The following is a 22,066-nucleotide window of genomic DNA, read 5'->3' on the forward strand; positions in this document are numbered from 1 at the left end:
ACCATCAAACTTCCTCTTTAAAATATTAGTGGGGAGAATATGTTTGTTAAAACAACTTGACTATCTTGTATTTTCAAGGTAGTGAATAAGTATTTGCAATTAAAGGAATACAGATCAAGCAGTTTTGCAATGAAAGATCTAAAAAGTGTTTAGGAGTTGCAAGAAACCCTTTTTTCAGTAGTATATGAAAATACACAGCAAAAAAAGCTGCTTTTTGTCATTATTTTCTTGTAATTCTGAAATATGTATGCATATTTCAGTGCAAACATTTGACCTACCACTACCATGTTGCATTTCTTTGATTATGTAGTTGGCACAAAGTTCCCATCAGTATCAAATTAATACTTCCTGAATTCTTAAGATATTTTTGAAAAACTAGTGTGATGATTTGTGAAATATGGTGATATTCAATAGGGGAGTAGGCGGAGGCTTCTATTAGGAGATGGAGGCGACTTGTTATAAAAATGAAATTCTCAAAATTGTCTTCCTCAAAGCAAACAAAGGGCTTTTGAGAACTGAGCTCCTCAGTGGCAAAAGAACAAGAAAATACAATATAGAGTGATGATGATAATAAATGAGGTTAAAACATTGCTGCAATTTTTTAAATTTATTGTATATGTGCAAATAATATTTTGGGTGAAAAAGGTGCTGTAAATGTGCACATAAAAGAACGCAGCTTTTATTTATTTATTTATTTTTTTTTTGATACTTTTTTGTTATTTTAATTAAAAAGCATTTAGTTTGTTTGATTTAGTTAATGTACTTGTAATCACTTGTGTAAATATTTTACCTAGTATGAAATTAGGCAAAGCTGTCTCATAATTTAAAAAAAAAAAATCAACAAATTCTTGTTTTATGACCAAGTACCGTTTATTTTATTGCATTGTTGGAGCTTGAACCAGCAATGGGAGTGGATTATGCATGATTTTTTTCTCGCTGATTGTTTGAAGTATTGATAATGTTCTTGTTTTCTTAGCTGTTCAAGTGAGATGTATATATTATATGTATAGATTTTGTTTACATAATTTGAACTTCATGTATGAGATGGATACAATATTTGTACCAGAAGTATTTTGTCATCAGAAGAGCCCTTGAAATAGCAACCCTTGTCATTCCTTGATCTTTTGAACTTACAATTACTCATGGTTTTTTACCATATATACTCCAGAGAAACCTCTATTTCCAATAAGGAAACAGAAATGTTTTAAATCCTGACAAGAAAAAGGAAAAAGAAGCATCTGGTACAAATGCTGTATCACTGTTCTCTAAAGATTAATTGGTCTGTCCAGGAAACTATACAAAAATGCATTAATGAAAAAAGAATTGAAATTAGTAGCATTTGAAAGATGGAAGCAAAACATGTTTCTAGATGCATAAACTATTTGCCCTTGTATCCCAGTTTCAGAATAAAAGGTCTTTGCCAAAATTTTAAGAATTCTCAAATTTAATGAGTTTTGATCAGTCATGGGAGCAGGGTTTGAAAATATTGAAAATATATTCGATATTTTGATATAGGGGAAAAGGAGGCACATGTGAACAATTTTTTTCTTTTCTTAATTTTTCAAAATTTTTTATCAATTTTTAGGAGAAAATATGTCTGCATAATTGAATAGGCTTTTCTTTGTGCCCTGGATTTTTTTCAGATTTTTCAAAAAAATATTTCTTTACCCCATGGAAGTTTTAAAAAATGTCTTCTATTGTTCACATCTGCCCCTTTAAGGGGGTACATGTGAACAAGCCTGGGGCACATATGAACACAATTGAAAAATGCAGAACAAGCATTATATTTCAACAAAAAACTCGTTAATTTGAAACATATTTGTATATACCAAATACATTGAAGGGTTTGTATCCTATACTATGTCAGTTTAAACTGTACAGTAACTGTCAATTAGAAAATAATTTTCGAAACGGTCATTCCTGCTCACTGTCAAATTTTAAAATTTCGTAACGTCCTAATTACTGAATACAGGAAGAAAAATTATAAGACTAAACAATACAAAGAATATATTATGTAAAGTTTATTCTTGATATATACAGTAAAACCTGAAAAGCTGACCACTCTTGTAAGTTGACCATCTGTCTAAGTTGACTTCTATTTTCAGGCACTGAATTAGATCTATATCATACCTCTCATATCATTAGATCTATGTTCAACCTCTATAAATTGACCACCTGTGTGAGTTGACCACTAAAGTAGTGCAGCACAAGTGATCAAGTTACGCTGGTTTCACTGTAGTGCGTTTAAACTTCATACATACATGATGATGAATTTTAAAATTATTTTAACTTAAGTTTTTAGTTAAAGCAAATTATTTTGTCTTTTTTTTTCCTTGTAAATATTATCTAGCACTAAAGTGTTGGCCTACTATTTGGTAACAAAATAATTAAAAAACTACAAAATAATAAAATAAATAATTAATCAATAATAATGTGTAGTAATAATAACCAATGAATTTTCCCACTGACTGTAGCAAAATAATAATTATAAATATTTCCACTATTTTTAACACTTATAATAACCCTACACTAATATTTATATTACATAGAGGATATGGAAAATGTTCACATGTGCCCCAACATGTTGTGTTCAGAAATGCCTCATCATCTACCTTAGAACTAATTTTCAAAAATGAAGAATTCTCAATTAAGTTTCAAAATGTAAACATTGTCATAAATTTACTTGAATGTATGTATAATGGTTTGCAATAATTAAGTTTAGCTTATCAGTTTTAAAATATGTTTTCACACGAAGAAGAGAACATAGGCAGATTTAGGACTAAGTTCCTGGGGGAAGGGGGGGGGAGGGGCAGGTTTTTTTTTTTTTTTAAAGCAGCATCTTTATCCCCCCCCTCCTCTTCCATGTATTTTGTCTTTTTCTGGGATGCATAAGGCGATGTTTCTCATTTGTGTATATTGCTTTTTATTAATGTGTTACACACTGTCCTTTTTGAATTGACGTTTAAGAGGGGGATTGGTGTCGAGTGATATAAGACTCCCTTTTAAGTGGGATATAGAATACTTCCAATTTTAAGGGGGTCCGGGGGTTTCTCTCCCGGTGGAAATTTTTAAAAAAGGATATAAAATTCTACATTTTGAAGCCTATTATAAGGTGTAGTTAAATTGACAAAAATCTAGGGAAAAATAGACAAAATTTTAAAAAAGTTATATACTTTAAATGTGCTTTGTAATGTAAGTTAATGCTTTTAAAAAAATGGTGGACAGATTTAGAAATTAGTTAACAAGAGAGTTAACATCGTGCCCATTTGAACAATTCATAATTTATATACTTGATAAGAAATGAAATTGAAGCACATTTTGCTTAGGAGTTTCAAGGACTTATTTAATTCTTTTCAAGAGAGTTTTTTCCTTTGTTTTTAGCTTCAATTTTGTTTAAAATATTGTCTATTATTTTAGGTATTGCAGCTGAATGCATAGCTCATTTACCCTACATTTTCATTTCCATGCTTGCCTAAACAGTTTTCAGTCCAAAATAGTTATTTTAGGCACATTTTCAGCACCCCAGTCAGTTTTTCTACTTCTAATAGTGTTTTTTTTTTCTCTCCCCCATCAGAAAAGGACATTAGCTATTCTCTTAAATTTTCACTTCTCTGAACTATTCAAAAAAGATAATAAATAAAAAAATCATGATTTTTATTTTAAGATTTTGGAAGTATGTTCTTGCTATGTATAAAGTCCTCCCAAAACTGGGAAAGGGAGCGTTGCCCCCCTTCGCCCCCCATAAATTCGTCCATGGAAGAGAGTTATAAAAGTACATCAGCGTCTGCTAAAACAAAGAAGTTGTCACCACAGAAACATAAACTGGCTCATTGCTCTAAACATTTGGTCAAGTAGGACTGGTACTGCCATTACCAGAGAATTTTCAAATTTTTTTGCTTGACGATATCCTAGTAAAATATACCATGTTCACATGTGCCCCCTTTCCCCTATATTGGATATTTTGATGCATATCTGTCTTTAAAGCAGTAAACGCTTCCTCAAATCACTTTTTATTTTCTTATATTATAATTACGATAGGTAGACTGAAAATTAAAGTTTCTTTCATTATTTATATCATATTTCATTTTACATTTTGTCAATTTTTTAAGTTAATTTTGCATTAGCTGTTTTACTAAGTTTTCTGTTAGCTATTGTTACACAGTTATATGATTCAGAAATAAAAAATATGTATTAGTTGGTGCAGTCACAAGACATTTTCTTTGCTTCTAACCAATGTTTAATATTTAGCTAGGCACTTTTGATATGAATTAAAATTGTTATATCACTAATAATTTTATGAATGTAAAATAACAATCCGTAAAAAGTCTATCCTTAAAAAAGAAATGTTATATTACTTTATTATATTAATGATGTATTAAGACATCATAAAAATATAGTGCATAACTTTTTGGTTATTTTTAATAATGAACAATATTACTATGATTAATAAAATTTTTGTACTGAAAAATACCGTAGTTGAAAAAACAAACATCAAAAGTATCAAAATGTCATGATATTTTCAAAATTTATATCGTATATAAATCGTGATATATATTGGCGAACCCTGCATGGAAGACATTTTTCTCATGCTTTGCAGGTGGATGTTCTACCTAGAGATGAAAACAGATCGATAAAACCGGAAAATTTCAGAAAAAAAAAACGTTTTTTCCCCAAAGAGGTTCATTTCCGATTCGGAAAAATTGAATTTTCTCTACTTTTTACAAAGTTTTAACTGAAATTTTCAGCAAAAAGTGATAAAATTAGTAGATCTCATACTTAAATTCTGATGCTATTTCTTTCTCCCCCCACCCCTTCCTTGTATGTTAAAATACTGTTTAACTTTGATAATGCAAGTTGTATGATAATAAAATTTACATATATAGATCATAAAACATTTAATACTTTTTTGCCCAAAAAATTAAATGTTTTCCACAAAATTATCTTAATAATATCAAATATATTTATATATATATATTTATTAGAGTGTCCTAAAAAAGTGAAAGTCGTTTTTTCAAGCCGCACATCTTCTTATATTTTTCCTTTTAGATCAAAACAACTGTAAAAAGTTTCATATAATTTGAACAATGGCTACCTGTGCCGACTTGCGCCTGTCAGTTTAAAACAGCCCTGTGTACTAGGCCGAATAAGATTTTTTTTTTTTTGGGAATTTTGAAATTTCATGTTGAAAGAAAACGTTGCCTCTATAGTCCCATATGTACCACAAAAATATTTATCCAAATTTTAAAATATTTAGGTTCTTCAGAAGGCCTAAAATTTATAATTTTCTTTAAAAAATTGATGTTTTTCGATTTACCTTTTAAAAAATAAAATATCAAGTTCAAAAATTATTAGCGAACACATTTTCAAATCAACATTTGCAAATGAATAATAAAAAAAAAATATATATTTGAAATGAAAAATTCAACTTAAAATTGAAAAGATCCATATTTTCAGTACCATGTGGAAGACTTAAATATCGCAAGAGAGTAAAAATTACTGTTTAACGCTATTATCGACTCTATATTTTTTTTATCTTGATAACTTCTTAAAATTTACCTTACATTTTAAAAAATATATAGAGAAATTAAATCAATTTTTTGAAGAAAATTACAAATTTTAGGCCTGCTCAACCCCTAAATATTTTTTGGTTTGGATAAATATTTTTGTGGTACATGTGCGGCTAGAGGCAACGTCTTATAACCATGAAGTTTCAAACTTCCAACACAATATTTTTTCGATTTGGTTTAGTACAGTTTTGGTTCCCATTTTCAGGCGCATGTCGACACGGATTGCCAGTGTTCAAATTGTATGAAACTTTTAAAACTTTTTTTTGACTTAAAAGGAAAAATATAAGAGGGTGTGCGACTTAAAAAATCGACTTTCGTTTTTTTCAAGGGGGGGGACACACCCTAATATCTATTTTATTATTAACTTTTACATTCCATTGAACAAAACCCAACTAACTTTTACATAACACAGAACAAAACTTAATCTTAAATAAAAAGTTTTGAGAAAATACAGAATTTATTATAAATGTACATAGCAGTAAATTAAACACCACTTTTTAAAAAAATTCTGCATACTTTGCCGTGCTAAGAACAGAAGTGGAATCTGCAGCCAAGCTCAAACTGAGATATTGTGTTTTAAAGTTTGGCTCTTCCATTTGATTAAAATTTTTTTTTGAAACCAGAATTTGAAAAAAAATAAATAGTTAATGACTCTAAAAAATTTTATTTATTAAGTAAAACATGAAATAGAGAAAAACTTGGTTATAATAACTAAGTTTTGTTCAAAAGTGCAGGTATGATTACTTTTACTACTGTGCTTAGCACGGCTGTCCATATGAATTAACTGAAACACCACTTTCAGTTTTGGTTCAGCTTTAGAAACCATTAGGCAGTTTTTGTTTGGGGTTTCTGTAGGATAGAAAAAGGAAAACCAATTTAGTTTTGATTTGGACTTAGATGGGATTGGAAAAAATCAAAACTCAATAGCTTTCATTTTCAAAAGGTAAAGTTACATTGTACAGATGAGAAATCATACTTATTTTTTTCTTCAAACAATATCAATCATGTTTGAAAGTCAAAAATTAATTATTATTTCAAGGTTCAAAGGCTATCTAAAATAGAAAATGTAATTGTTATGATTAGACACACCTTACCCATTATTATTAGTTGAACGACTTGACTTATTTCTGGTGTTAGACTGAGAAAGCTCCCAGTTATAAAACAAATAGTGTTTTTTTTTTCAAATTAAACTGACCTTTATGTGTATTTTTCTCATGCAAAAAAAGAAGATGTGTGGATTGCAAATGTTTTTTAATGCTTAACCCTTTATATGTTCCAACAAAAATTAAAAAACCCTATTTTTGTTCAAAAAAAATCAAATTTTCCATTTTTTCCAGAAAATTTTTTTTTCCACCACTTTAAAATTTACGGAAATTTTACACCTCTAGTTCTACCACATGGAGACTATTAAATCATCGGTGAGAAATTGGTATTTTCGAATTCTTTAAATTTGGCCCTTTTTTAAATATTTCGGCATATTTTAAGACCATTTATCTCATTTATTGGGACACTAGGGCAAATACTTTTTGCATCAAAAAATGTCTCAATGTGCCCTTTCCATTGCTATTTTAATTATTTTCAATTTTTATGCTATTTCAACTCTTTTCATACTACAATACTAATGCGGTTCCCTGGTGAGAGTAATTTCATTGAAGACAGTTTTTTACACATATTAAAATTCTGCTGTGTTATTTTTGTTTGCATATTGATTCAAGTGTATTTAATTTTATGAATCAGTTAGTGGTACTACTATAACTTTTGTGAGTGATATTATTTATTGATAAGTTATAGGGCAGAACTCTTGTGGTCTGGGGAGAGTAATTTCATTGAAGACAATTTTTGCATGTTGTAAAATGCTGCTGTGTTACTTTTTGTTTGCATATTGATTGAAGTGTATTTCATTGTATGAATCAGTTAGTGATACTACTGTAACTTTTGTAAGTGACATTATTTATTGGTAAGTTATAAGACAGAATACAGTTTCTACTCTTTTGATCTTTTTTTTTTTTTTTTTGAATCATAAACATGCAGTTTAACCCTTCCTCATAGTATAGCTGTATTTTCATCTAGCATGTATCAATATAGTTTTGCTGAAAAATAAAATTCTGAGTCGTAATATACATACATACATACATATATATATATATATATATATATATATATATATATATATATATATATATATATATATATATATATATATATAAAACTGACAGTATGTCTGTTATTGTTATTATTTATAGTTTGTGAGGTAACAAAGTAGTTTGCCTAATTAAATGCAGTGTTCTAATCTTGCATAGATAAGCAAATTGTTCTGTTGTCACACATATTGAATGTGATATTTTTTCATGGCAACATCTTTCTATTGCTGACGTATTTTCTCTGACAACTGTTGTACAATTTTTTAATTTAAAAAAATTGATATTTGTGTATGTAAAAGAGGATGAATTTAAATTTAGTGCCCATGAGATAAATAAGAGGGTGAAAAAATGTCCTTTATAGCTGTTGGTATATTTGGAAGTCATATTACTACTTTCTAAACATTTTAGATTTTTAAAATACCTTTTTGTATTACTTATGCTGTGGCTTTAAAGTATTTATATTAAAACATTATTAAATAAATTATGATTATGGTAAGATTGGATGTTACAACATTATAGATCATACTTAAACTGTTATGAATGGTTTTGAACCACAAATAATGTGTATTGAGAAATACCTGCTATCACCCTGATACCTTTTGTATGTATCCACTTGCCATACCAAGTCACAAACTTCAATTCTTGTTACGAATTATTGCATACAGGGTTGCCACGCACCGGGAAAACCTGGAATTGTCAGGGAAAATGAAATTGGCCAAAAATCTAGGCCGGGGTTGTGCTATTGAACTTGGGGGGGGAGCACCCCTGTTTTATGAGCGACAAACAGGGGAAATATGTAAAGCTAAAAGGTGCATGATTTTTTTACAGGCCAAAGTCTAAAAGCGCTTTGAGTTCAATGGATTGGAGGTGTAGAAAGCAATAATTGAAAAAGTTTAGGTTTCATAAGTTTTAGTTCAGATTATTTTAGCAATTAACTTTATTTTTGTGATACAGATGTCACAATTGCTAATTCTGCAGTTCTTTCACTTGATGTAAGGCAGTGGCTCCTCGCTACTGAAAATTAGATATGCTACATTTACATTAATTGTTTATTACAGTGATTTGCTTCACTTGTGTTAGTACATTAGGGTAGTTCAAAAATACACTTTAAAAAAAAAGGTTTCTCCTAGAAAACAGGACACCACTCAATGTTTTTAGACTTGTGGATAGTAAAATACTGGAGGAATTTTAACTTCCTATTCCAACTGAAAGAGGATGCTCGACCCCCTCCCTTAAACTTCATAAGTATGAGGAGGGGGCTAAAAAAATTCATTGAACTGAAAAAACAATGTTACATACTATAATCTACACGAGTTATATGCATATTCATTGCAATAAAATAATTACTTACATAAAAAAAAAACAGCTGGGGAAATTAAATGTTTCTAAATGTGACTTTTTCTATGCTACAGCTAATTTTAAATGGAGGGGTCATTGAGCACCCTCTTAAAATTTGAGCAAGAAGCTAAAACTTTTACAGCACAATACTATTAGTAAGTCTAAAAAAAAAAATAAGGGGTGTCTTGGACTCGAGCCGAGAGAGAAAAAGAAATTGAACCACCCTTAGTACATATTTTTGATTATTTCAGCTTGTGTAAATTAAATTTGGTAGCCATTGTTTGTAAAGTTTGAAAATGAGGTAAGTTTTATCAAAATTTGAGATGTATATATTAATGTTGCAAAATGAAGGTGGAGATTGATAACCTGGAATTTTTCTCAAAACCACCTGGAAAATCTGGAAATGTCAGGGAATTTCATTCTTGAACTTCCATGGCAACCCTGTGCATATCAACGTGTTTCTTTTATTAATCATGATTTAATTAAAATGCATTCGATGGAGTATTAATAAAATAAATGAAGAAATAAAAGAAGAAAATATACTAGAAATCAATCATTACTACTAATATTTAAACACACATTGTTATCAAATTATTAGTACATTCAGAATAATTTCATTACTCCTTAAAATTTAACGTTTTTGGAAAAAATGTTTGGAAAAGAAGGATAAAATAATCAACATTAGAGATTTGGATGCTTAGCCACAATAGATAGATCCTTCGTCTTCAAGCGAAACATGAGTAAACAAAAAACTGACTTGTGGAATTTTTTCTCTATACAAAAAAAACAACATGTGGGCTTTTTACAACCTCCCAAAATGGTGATTAAGTCTTAACCAAAACTTTCATTTTGATGCATGTGTTAAATGTGTAATTTGTAATTTACTTGAATAACAAACCAAACAAAATTTTTGTTTTAGCCTTGATTTTTCATATTAACTATGGGGTTATATTAAAAGTGTTCAACTGTATTTGTCATACTTTCTTCTAAGTGCAACTGTATTTTGACTTGCATTCTGTTCTTGTTATGTGTGGTTGTGTAACAGTGTGTGTTTGTATCTCTAGAATGTGACTCTGATAGCTGAAAGGAAAGACTGGGAAAAAAGCACTTGCTTTTCTATTTTAAACTCGGGCCATTTTACTGCTTTTATAGTTTATGACTGTAACTTCTGTATGAACCCTAACTTTTGCTCGACATATTATTTAATGTATATAACTTTTCAGTGAATATGAGATTGTATTTTGAAAACTAATTTATTACGGTTGTATGTTGCAATATTATGAATTGCATTAAACTGAAATTTTTGTTAAGAATGCTTGTCTGTGTGTAGTTTTATTAAACGAGTAGTTATAAAGTGTTTTTTTTAGATGTGTGTATCGTTATTATCAGTTAAATTTATTTTATTTGGAAAACGTCCTTCTTTCAGAATAGGAAGTTGTGGTCTAAATTTAAATCTTTGGTGCCGTAGGTAATTTTTTGTATGTGATTCAAACAATTTGCATTTTGTTGCTAAGATTATTATTTTGCAGAATTTGAATCAGCTCTTTTGCCATTCTTCCGCTCATTAAATTTTATCTTTCTTGCAACATCTCTAAAAATGCTTTTTTCTGTTTTTTCATGAAGTAGTAAAGTGAAGTGCTATTCTCTGAGGCTAATTTTCATCTTGTTCTGTAAATCATTTTCTAATTTCCAAGATTGTTCCAAACAAAATACCATACCATAAAAATGGCCTCTTCACAAAATTCGCTAGCTTGTTATCAGCCTTTTCACATTTTTTCTTTTTATGTTAGACAAGTCCTTACTATAAATTGTGTTTGTAAAAACAGCTCTTTTATAATTTCCAAGTTAAATCAACTCTCATGAAAACAATATACTTTGTAAACAAAATTAATGCTCCAGCTTCCATGTCATTCCCTAAGACAATCTTTGGGCCAAAGAGGTTTCTGAGTACAATTGTGATGCTAAAAATGCTCATTATAATGTGACACAAGATTTTTTTCACAAAATAATAAAACAAAGAAAAAATCACAAAATTAGTTTTTTTTTTTTTTTTTTTTTAATAAAATGCGATCATAAAAGTAAAAATCTGAATCAACCTCTGGAATTATCAAACGGTAAAATATAATTGCCTTTGTCTTGTCAGCGTCTGATGTTCAAAATTTAAAAAAAAAAAAAATATATGCACAACTTCATGAACATGAAGCAATAAATAAATACCTTTTTGCCGAGATATAACAGGTGATTCATGAAAATGGTTTTATTTAAATACAACCACATACAGGTTATTTAACAAAATTTTAAAATTCCATCAAGAGTTTATGACGACTTTGAGCATATTTGAATTGTTCATTTCTTTCTACAAACTTGACAGGTTACAATACTGTATGCTAATTTAGGAAGATTAATTATTATGTAAATAGCTGTTAGTACAGTGAACACAACAGTGACAGTTAGGAGAACAGAGATCCATAAATTGGAGTTCATACCTGAAATGAAAAGGCATTGTAATACAATGGCAAAAATGTAAGAAATGTTTCTAAAATTTCTTTGATAAATCATGAATTTAATTTCTTTCACAAGAACTAATATTAAAATTTTTAAATCCTCCTCCGCCCCCCCCCCCGACTCTGATAATCGACTTCACATTAAGATGAATGTTGCAGGTCTAAAATTTAAATACATGTAATTTTTTCTTAGATTACATGGGAAACACGGAAAAGGAAAGTTAATGTAGGATAATTTACTAGTAGACTCATAGGCAGAGTTACACTATAGCGGCTAAGAGGAGGGCTGAGCCTCTTTCAAACAAGAAGTTCCGTCTAGAACTATACGAGCCTACTTTCCCGTATACCCATACTACTTTCTAGTACCTGATCAATATTAAAAATAGCTAAAATCGCAAATTGTTTCAAGCATATTTTTCCAATAGTGTAAGCTAATTTCTAGGAATAAAATATTCCTCACTCATCTAAAAAAATTAGATGCGTAAAATTAAAAAAAAAAACGAACAAATAAAATAGCAGCACCATTTAAACCAATACACTTTTTTCCATTAAAAAAAATTCTTTAACAGCTTTCAAAAATAATAATTAAAATTAAAAAGCTTATTAAAATAAATACATCATATCAAAAAAAAAAAACTTTCTTTTTCCCCTGTTGCCAAGAATAATTTCTTAAATGAATTAATGCACTTACCAAAATAAATAAAAGCAATAAAATGTCAACTTAAAAAAAAAATTCATTGTCAAAAAAAAAAAAAAACGTCTGCTTTATGTAGAAACATAAATGACATTGAGTTTATCCGCCGAAAACTGAATACCTAATTTAAAACTTTAGCGTGAAAATAAAAACAAGTCATATCAACAATAATTATTTCACAGTTAAAACCATAGCTGCGGAGCCGGAGTCGGAGTCAATCTCATTTTGGGATAAAGGAGTCGGAGACGAACATCCAAGAATCGGAGTCGGTCATTTGTTCTCCGTGTATAAATTTTTGCCAAAGCTACGAAGTCAGAGTCGGAGTCCGATTAATTGTCGGGCACAGGAGTCAGATGCCCTAAATTCTCGGAGTCTGGAGTTTGATGTCAAGAGCTATTTCCAACAAAGTTTGTTTGAAAAAAATCCGCTTTCAAGTACGGAATCTACATGACTTTCAGTTTCCCCGTAGGCGCTAATGTTAAGGGATTTGAACTGTTAAAAATTGAACGGAAAATTGTTCAAATCAAAAAGATATTTTATATACAAGTTTTTCATCAAAAGCTTTTTCCTACAAAGTTTGTTTGAAGCAAATTCGCCTCACAGTGTGGAATTATCTTGAAATTTCCCCGTAGGCGCTAATGTTATTTTTTTTTTTTTGAACTGTTCAAGATTGCACAAAAAATAGTTCAAATCAAAAAGTGAAATATGGGAATGAGGTGTCCTCGCTGAGATCTTTCGAACAAAAAAAAGTTTGTTCGAATCGGACTATTTTATTCAAAAGTTATTAGGGGGGGGGGGACAGACCGACAAACATTTTTTTCCCTTCTCAATACCCTACTTTCCAATTTTTAATTTTTCGATATTTATTTAAATATTTTATTTATTTTTGACTTTTTTTTCTTTTCGCGATTTTTTTAAGATGCATTAAGCCTTCTTTCCTGCTTTTTTCTTTTTTTTTTCAGACTTTTACTGGGAAAGTGGGCGTATATAAGGGACTGACTGAGGGGGCCCGGGCCCCCTCAAAAATTTGGGAAAAAAATTGAATAAAGATACTTATTTTTGGTTTCAGTTTCTCACAAATAATTTCTAAACTTTTAGCTACAAAAGAATAAATAAATATGATAGTGATAATAATCATTATAATACATTAGAGGACCCGACAGACGTTGTTCTGTTCAAACTTTGTAAATCGAAAAGTTATAAAATTTCAATAAACTAAAGATATAACGATCCAATGTTTAAATTAATTAATTCATTAACAAAAACGTTTCTGATTCTTTCCATCGCGCTTCGAAACCATGCTTGCCACTATTTAATTACACACAAAAATTTGATCAAAATCGGTCCAGCCGTTTAAAAGCCTTATGGTGACAAACGTCCGCACAGAAGATTTTTATATATTACTAGCTGTACCCAACGCGCGTTGCTACGCCAACAAAAAAATACATCATTATACTGATTTTCATGACAATCGGTTGAACGGGGCAGATGTTGCTACTCTGCAGTGCCACCTGGTGGCGAGTGGCTTCAATGAGCATATTATGCACCTTCTCCGTGGAAAAATACATATATATAGCAATTTTCATAATAATCGGTAAAGTAGTTTTTGACTTCATCGATGACATACAGACAAACATTCATTTTTATATACATAGATTTTCATAATAATCGGTTCAGTAGTTTTTGACTTCAATGATGACATACAGACAAACATTCATTTTTATATATATAGAAGATTAGTTCACAGATTTCCGAACTGGGTGCCACAGGAAGAGGTGATGGGTGCCGCGAAGTGTCCATGGTAACAATAATCTTTATTATTATCTTTACTAATAATAAAGTTGAATGTCCCTCTGTCTGTCAGGATCTCTGTGACGCGCATAGCGCCTAAACCGTTAGACTGATTTTCATGAAATTTGACACAAAGTTAGTTTGTACCATAGGGGTGTGCACCTCGAAGCGATTTTTTCGAAAATTCGATGTGGTTCTTTTTCTAATCCAATTTTAAGAACAAAAATATCATAAGATGGACGGGTTAATTACGAAATTATCATAACGTGGAATCGTAACATGGGTACAAGCCAATTGGCGAGAAAATTCGCCATACATTATTTGTAAATATACAGGCGAACCAAAAGACCTTTTAATTTTCTATTACGGGCAAAACCGTGCGGATACCACTAGTATGTACATAAAATTAGACTAGGATGCCGTGAGAAAATTCGATTTCTTCAAAGGGTGCCACGAGTCGTTAAAGTTAAGGAACCGCGCGTTAGATATCACCAGGCAATGGTGTTTCAGAAGGAGAAGGAGTCAGGGGATCCATACCCCTTACTCAAGAACAGAACGTGTCTTGGGAAAGCGAAGTTTTTTAACAGAAAGAAAATCAAATAACGTTGGGATAAAAATCTCAATTCTGAAAAAAAGAAATCTTTAAATATTTTTTTTTAAAGAGATGCAGCTTATTGCTTAGCAAATTAAGTTCTCTTCTCTTTCTCTCCCCCCCCCCCCTTTTTTTGTTCTTCCTAGTTAGTTTGAAAAGAAGGGTCTTTAAAACGTTTCTCACTTTAACTCTCGTCCCCTGCAAGAAATTTAAAATAAGTTTTAATTGCTCGGTTAGAGTAATAATGGAAATTGATGTCCTAAAAACGCATTTATTTAGGCGTCTTTTGGACACCCATTTCAAAACCTTTCTGGAGGAAGGTCCCCGAACCAACATCCTTTTATAAGGTTACTACCAAATGTAGTGTGAATTTAATATTTCAATTTTGAAAAGTTTCGGAGGAAGATCCATATAACCGTTCTTATCTCTAAACGTCTCCAAAGATGACCTGAAATTGCCTTTTACCTTCCAGAGGAGGGGATTCTCGAACTCTTCCTTACCAAAGATTGCCTAATGTCGGGGAAAAATCTGAATTGCCTTTGAAAAGAACCTTATAATAATTTTTTTCAAAATTTACTGACTATTGATGAGATAATTCCTTCTCCCTAGTCGGTGTAAAAACAAGAAAGTCTTCAAAATGCTACACTTCGCAAGCCTTCCCCCCCCCCTCCACCCGCTAAAACCATTAAAGAGCTTCTCAAACCTCGGTTTCAGGGCTTCAATGTCGAAAAATTTCTAGGGGAAAATTACCAAACGCATTGTTCTCTGAAAGCTTCGAAAATCGTTTAAGATTGCTTTTGTGGAGCTTCAATTTTAAAAATTGGCCGATTCCCTAACGTTACAAATATGGTCCACAGTCGCGCTTTTAAGACTTCAATTTCGGACGAAGGCCCAACTGCTTCCATATGAAATCTGAAAATGAAAAACTACAAGTTCGAAAAATGCAAGGTGGAAAGCGTTTAAATCCCTTCAGTATCACTGAATATCTCTTTAAAACTTCGTTTTGGGGACTTTAATTTCAAAATAATTTTTGGGGAGAGACCCAAAATCACCCTGCTCGTAACATCATCGAAGTTAGTCTGAAACTGCGTTTTTTCAACTTCAATTTCGAAAAACGGGCGGAGGGGTGATGGATTTCTCTCCATTTAAAAAAAAAAATCAATCGGGACTGCTTCAAAAACTCCCATTCTTTTCATTACACTAACGTCAAAAAATATAACCTATAATGGCCTTTTTAAGATTTCAATTTCTAAAAATTTCCGCAGAAGGCCCCCAGAATTTTTCCTCCCATGTAGCATTACCAGAGGACTGTCTAAAACTGTGTTCTTAGGACTACAATTCCAAAAAAATTTAGAGGCGAGATTTTTTTTAAGATTGCACTCCTAATAAAACAATTTTTTGGTTGCGCAACTAGTTGACAGTATGAAGTCTTTGCCCCACCGCAAAAAAGGGGGGCACTGTTATTCCCCTCCCCCCCCCAAAAAAAAGAAATTACAATTAAGAAATAGGGGAGGGGGGAGAGCTAATCTTGGTATATATATATGGGCCCCCTCCAAAATAAAAACATATATACGCCACTGAGTAGGCTAAAAAGAAATAGCACGGACGTTTAAAGATGAAAGAAACTATTGTATAACAGTTGGATGAAGAACAGATGAGGAAAGGGGGGAGGGGGAGAAAGTTTCCAAAAGAGAAGACTTACAAACAATTTTAGTCAATCTTTTATAAGCTCTCTTCGGGAAATTTTCGAGGATGAATTAGAAAAACAATTTTGGGCTGTCTTTAGTATAGTTAGGGGTATGTCCTAACATCACCATAAGTTTGGCAACAGTAGAAGAGAGAACAAGAAGTTCCGTCAAGAACTAGACGAGCCTACTTTCCCGTATACCCATTCTACTTTCTAGTACCTGATCAATACTCTCAAAAATAGCTAAAACCGCAAATTTTTTCAAACATATTTTTTTAATATTTTAAGCTGATTTCTAGGAATAAAATATTCCTTACTTTTCTTCAAAAAAATGAACAAATAAAATAGCAGCACCTTTTAAACAAAGCAGCTAATACACTTCTTTCCATTAAAAATTTTTTTTAACAGCTTTCAAAACGAAAAAAAAAAATAATAAGTTCATTAAAATAAATACATCATATAAAAAAAATCGTTTCTTTTTCCCCTGTTGCCAAAAATAATTTTTTAAACGAACTTACCAAAATAACTTACCAAAATAAAAAAAAACAATAAAATGTCAACTTAAAGAAATAATTTTCATTGTCAAAAAAAAAAAAAAAAAAAAAATCGTCTGCGCATATTTTTCGAGTTTATTCACCGAAAACTAAATACCTAAATTAAAACTTTAGCGTGAAAATAAAAACAAATCATATCAACAATAATTATTTCACAATTAAAACCACAGCAGCGGAGTCGGAGTCGGAGTCAATCTCATTTTGGGATAAAAGAGTCGGAGTCGAATATCGAAGAATCGGAGTCAGTCATTTGTCCTCCGTGTATATATGTTTGCCAAAGCTACGAAGTCAGAGTCGAAGTCGGGGAGTCGGAGTCCGATTAATTGTCGGGAACAGGAGTCAGAGCCGGTGTCAGGTGCCCCTAAATTCTCGGAGTCGGAGTCGGGAGTAGGTCGTTAAGAGCTATTTCCAACAAAGTTTGTTTGAAGTAAATCCGCCTTTAAGTTCGGAATCTATATTGACTTTCAGTTTCCTCTTAGGCGCTAATGTTAAGAGTTTTGAACTGTTCAAAATTGAACGAAAACTTGTTTAAATCAAAAAGATATTTTCGATACATATTTTTTATCAAAAGTTTTTCCCTACAAAGTTTGTTTGAAGCCACTTCGCTTCTAAGTTCAAGATTTATTTTTGATTTGAATTTCCCCGTAGGCGCTAATGTTAAGTTTTTTTGAACTGTTCAAAATTGAACGAAAAATTGTTCAAATCAAAAAATGAATTATGGGAATGAGATGTCCTCGCCGAGATCTTTCTAACAAAAAAAAAAATTGTTCGAATCGGACTATTCATTCAAAAGTTATTAGGGGGGGACAGACAGACAGACCGACAGACAGACCGACAGACATTTTTTCCAAATCTCAATACCCTACTTTCCAATTTTTAATTTTTCAATATTTATCTAACTATTTTATTTATTTTTGACTTTTTTTTGTTTTTCGGGATATTTTTAAGATGTATTAAGCCTTCTTTCATGCTTTCTTCTTCTTTCTCTGATTTTTACTGGGAAAGTAGGCTAAAAAGAGGAGATTGGGGTTCCCTCCCGATTTTTTTTTCTTTTTAGCCTACTTTCCCAGTAAAAGTCAGAAAAAGAAGAAAAAAGCATGAAAGAAGGCTTAATGCATCATAAAAATATCCCGAAAAACAAAAAAAAAAGTCAAAAATAAATAAAATAATTAAATAAATATCGAAAAATTAAAAATTGGAAAGTAGGGTATTGAGATGGGGAAAAATGTCTGTCGGTCTGTCTGTCTGTCGGTCTGTCTGTCTGTCCCCCCCTAATAACTTTTGAATGAATAGTCCGATTCGAACAAACTTTTTTTTGTTCGAAAGATCTCGGCAAGGACACCTCATTCCCATATTTCGCTTTTTGGTTTGAACTATTTTTTGTTCAATTTTGAACAGTTCAAAAAAACTTAACATTAGCTCCTACGGGGAAATTCAAGGCAATTCCGAACTGTGAGGCGAATTTGCTTCAAACAAACTTTGTAGGAAAAAGCTTTTGATGAAAAGCTTGTATATAAAATATCTTTTTGATTTGAACAATTTTCTGTTCAATTTTGAACAGTTCAAATCCCTTAACATTAGCGCCTACGGGGAAACTGAAAGTCAATGTAGATTCCGTACTTGAAGGCGGATTTACTTCAAACAAATTTTGTTGGAAATAGCTCTTGACGCCGAACTCCAGACTCCGACTCCGAGAATTTAGGGGCACCTGTTTCCGAATCCGACTCCTGTGCCCGACAATTAATCGGACTCCGACTCACCGACTTCGACTATGACTTCCTAGCTTTGGCAAAAATTTATACAGGGACAAATGATTGACTCCGATTCTTGGATATTCGACTCCGACTCCTTCATCCCAAAATTAGATTGACTCCGACTCCGACGCTATGGTTTTAACTGTGAAATAATTATTGTTGATGTGATTTGTTTTTATTTTAACGCTAAAGTTTTTATTTAGGTATTCAGTTTTCGGTGAATAAACTCGAAGTCATTTATGTTTCTACATGAAGATACGCGCAGACGATTTTTTTTTTTTTTTGACAATGAAAAGTATTTCTTTACGTTGACATTTTATTGTTTTTATTTATCTTGATAAGTGCATTAATTCATTTAAAAAATTATTTTTGGCAACAGGGGAAAAAGAAACGATTTTTTTTTTTTTGATAGAATGTATTTATTTTAATGAGTTTATTAATTTTTATTATTTTTTTTCGTTTTGAAAGCTGTTGAAGAATTTTTTTAAATGGAAAAAAGTGTATTAGCTGCTTTGTTTAAAAGTTGCTGCTATTTTATTTGTTCGTTTTTTTTTTCTTTTTTTTACGCATCTAATTTTTTTAGATGAGTGAGGAATATTTTATTCCTAGAAAGTAGCTTAAAATATTGGAAAAATATGTTTGAAACAATTTGCGATTTTAGCTATTTTGAGAACATTGATCAGGTACTAGAAAGTAGTATGGGTATACGGGAAAGTAGGCTCGTCTAGTTCTAGACAGAACTTCTTGTTAAAACTGAAATCAGTTTTAGATTTCTTTAGAAAGGAAAGAGGGATTACTCCCCAGAAAGCTTTCCATGGTTAAAGATTTGAAAATGGTTTTAGCTATCTTTGTAAACGTTAAAACTATCTTTAGCACTGACATTAGAGAAAATGCGGTAGTTTTGAGAACACTCTACTGAGGTGTTTTTTATTTTTTTGGGTCCTAAATGTAGTTTAGGCTGTTTTCTATGAGAAGGTTCAAACGTTTCAGGGATTTATTGTCAAAACATTTTTTGGTATTGGAAGTTTTAAAAACACAGCTTTAGACGACAAGGCGAGTACTGTTCTTCGGAATATTTTTGATAATGACGGACTAATAATGCACTTTTAGATTATGTTTGAAGACGTCAGAGGGTTTGAGTCTTCTCTCCGGAAAGATTTCCAGCACTATTCACAACAACGAAAGCACTGCAATAAGCAAAAATTAAGAGGACATGTGAGAAGGGGGAAAATCTCGTTGAATGTTCAATGCTAATCGAAAAAAAAAAAAAAAAAAACACACACACACACACACACAGCTCGTATTTTTTCTTTAAGGGGGCTAAGTAACTTTCAAGGAGAGCTAAGCTCCCTTCAACTCCGCCTATGAGTAGACTAGTGAAATTTGCTAGGAGCAAAAGCAGAATCAAGAGAGAAAATTGAAAATCCGTTCTTAATATGATAAAATGAATTGCAAGTATTATTTATGTTTGTTAACAAATAGAAACTGTTATTGAGAATTATTTATTAAATTATTTATTAATTTTTTTTCTTTGGTAACACTATAACATTCTCAATGCCTTATTTAAACCTCATATCTAAAGCAAAATTTATTTATTTATTTATTTTTACCGCTTTCGTCAAAAAAGGCGATAATTCACATTTTGGTTGTTTTGTCAAAAAAAAAAAAAAAAAAAAAAAAAAAAACATTTATTCTGTTTTTTATTTCGCATTCACTGCAAATAATCGGTATACACATTTGAAACATTAAAAACGTTCCAGTTGCCTGAATGTGTACTAAAATGAATTTCGAATGTATTCAGTGTTAAAAAAAACACTTAAATTATTTCTAATATGTCCGGTAATAAAGAAAATGTTCGAAAAGTGACCTAAATAAGTTTTTCTAAATATCTTGATTAAGTTGAAGTTTAGGAATACTTTTGAGAACACATTGTGTGTATATTTGACAGCGCTTGTGAAATCATCGCTTTCTTAGCTACAACGATGATGGCTAGATATAAAGGTGATTGATTGTACACTATGCTGTATGGAAAAGAAAAAATGTACTTTCTACAGCAAATCTTGCAATCACTCCAGCTGTTAACTTGTCTCCAAGTTCTTTGATTAATTAATTCGGATGTTTTTAAAATCAGGTGTGCCATCTAACCAGTGGAAACTCGAACCAATATATGCGAAGCTACGCAAAAAAAAAAACAGTAACTTGCCTTATTTGTATGTAAACATTATTTATCATCCGTTATCATCTTCCTCTTGATTTTGAATATTTTTAAGGTACGTTTCTCACTTATACTGATGTTCTTTACTGTATGAGAAATTTTGTATTTGTGCAGTTACAGAGCTTCATATATTTGCTTTAAATAAACTAACAATTCATCATATGTTTTGAAATAATTTGAATGGCTAAGTTTTTAAACTATGCGGTAAGTAAAGATTAACTTTGACCATTGATTTCGTACATCCAATCTTTAGATTTTATAATTCATAATAAAATTTGGAAATCGACTTTTGAGCAAAGGATCCCAATCTCTTGTTTCAATTCTATGTTTCATCTACAGTGCCGGCAAAAAAACCTTTACATTTCGTTGGCAATTAAAAACTTTACATGCATACTTCTTGTCATGATTTTATTTGGCAATTTGGCATTTGGCATGCTGCCTAGTTATTTGGCCGAATACCGAATATTCGGCCAGATTGTGGCCGAATATTTGGTATTCGGCCAATTCACTAGGGAGCATGCCAAGTAAAATCATGACAAGAAAAAGTTATGTAAAATTTTTTATTGCCAACCAAATGTAAAAACATTTTTTTTTGCCAACACTGTACAAACTATGTAGAATTTATTTTTATATTTCTGTTCAAGTATCTCTTATACCCACGGAGGTATAAGCATTTCTTTCAAAAATGCAAATTTCATTTTAAGGATTTTGGGCTCATATCACGCAGAGTTTTCTGACAACCGTTATTAAACTTTCAGAATATTTGACAGCACACAAGAGCAACATTATAAGGAAAGTTGAAATTAAAATATTGAAAATTTGTTGAAAAATGAACGTTTAAGCAGTTGAATTTTCATTGTGCGTGCGCGAAAGATATTGTTAAATTCTGTAAATAGTAATTATTTTTATGATTAATTTGTTGTAATCTGGTTAAATTAGGCGTTTATTCCATTATTTTTCATTTAAACATATTTTAGTAACGTAACCTGTAAATAGCTTCTTGTAATGCACATAAAAACCCCTAACATTCGACAAAAGTATACGGTTCCCCCATTTCTGAATAATAAGATTTGTGAATGGAATTAAAAGAAAATATGAGAAAGTGGTAGAACGGTGTAGAATTTTCTGGAATATTTGAGAGCTCTCTTTCGAGGTTTATAAATAGCTATGCGGCGAGTTCAAAGTCAGACTGGTCTCAGCCGTTGCGCTGAGAGCATGTATTTGGCTCT

The sequence above is a fragment of the Uloborus diversus genome, chromosome 1 (genome assembly GCF_026930045.1).
Source record: "Uloborus diversus isolate 005 chromosome 1, Udiv.v.3.1, whole genome shotgun sequence".
In the NCBI taxonomy this organism is placed as follows: Eukaryota; Metazoa; Arthropoda; class Arachnida; order Araneae; family Uloboridae; genus Uloborus; species Uloborus diversus.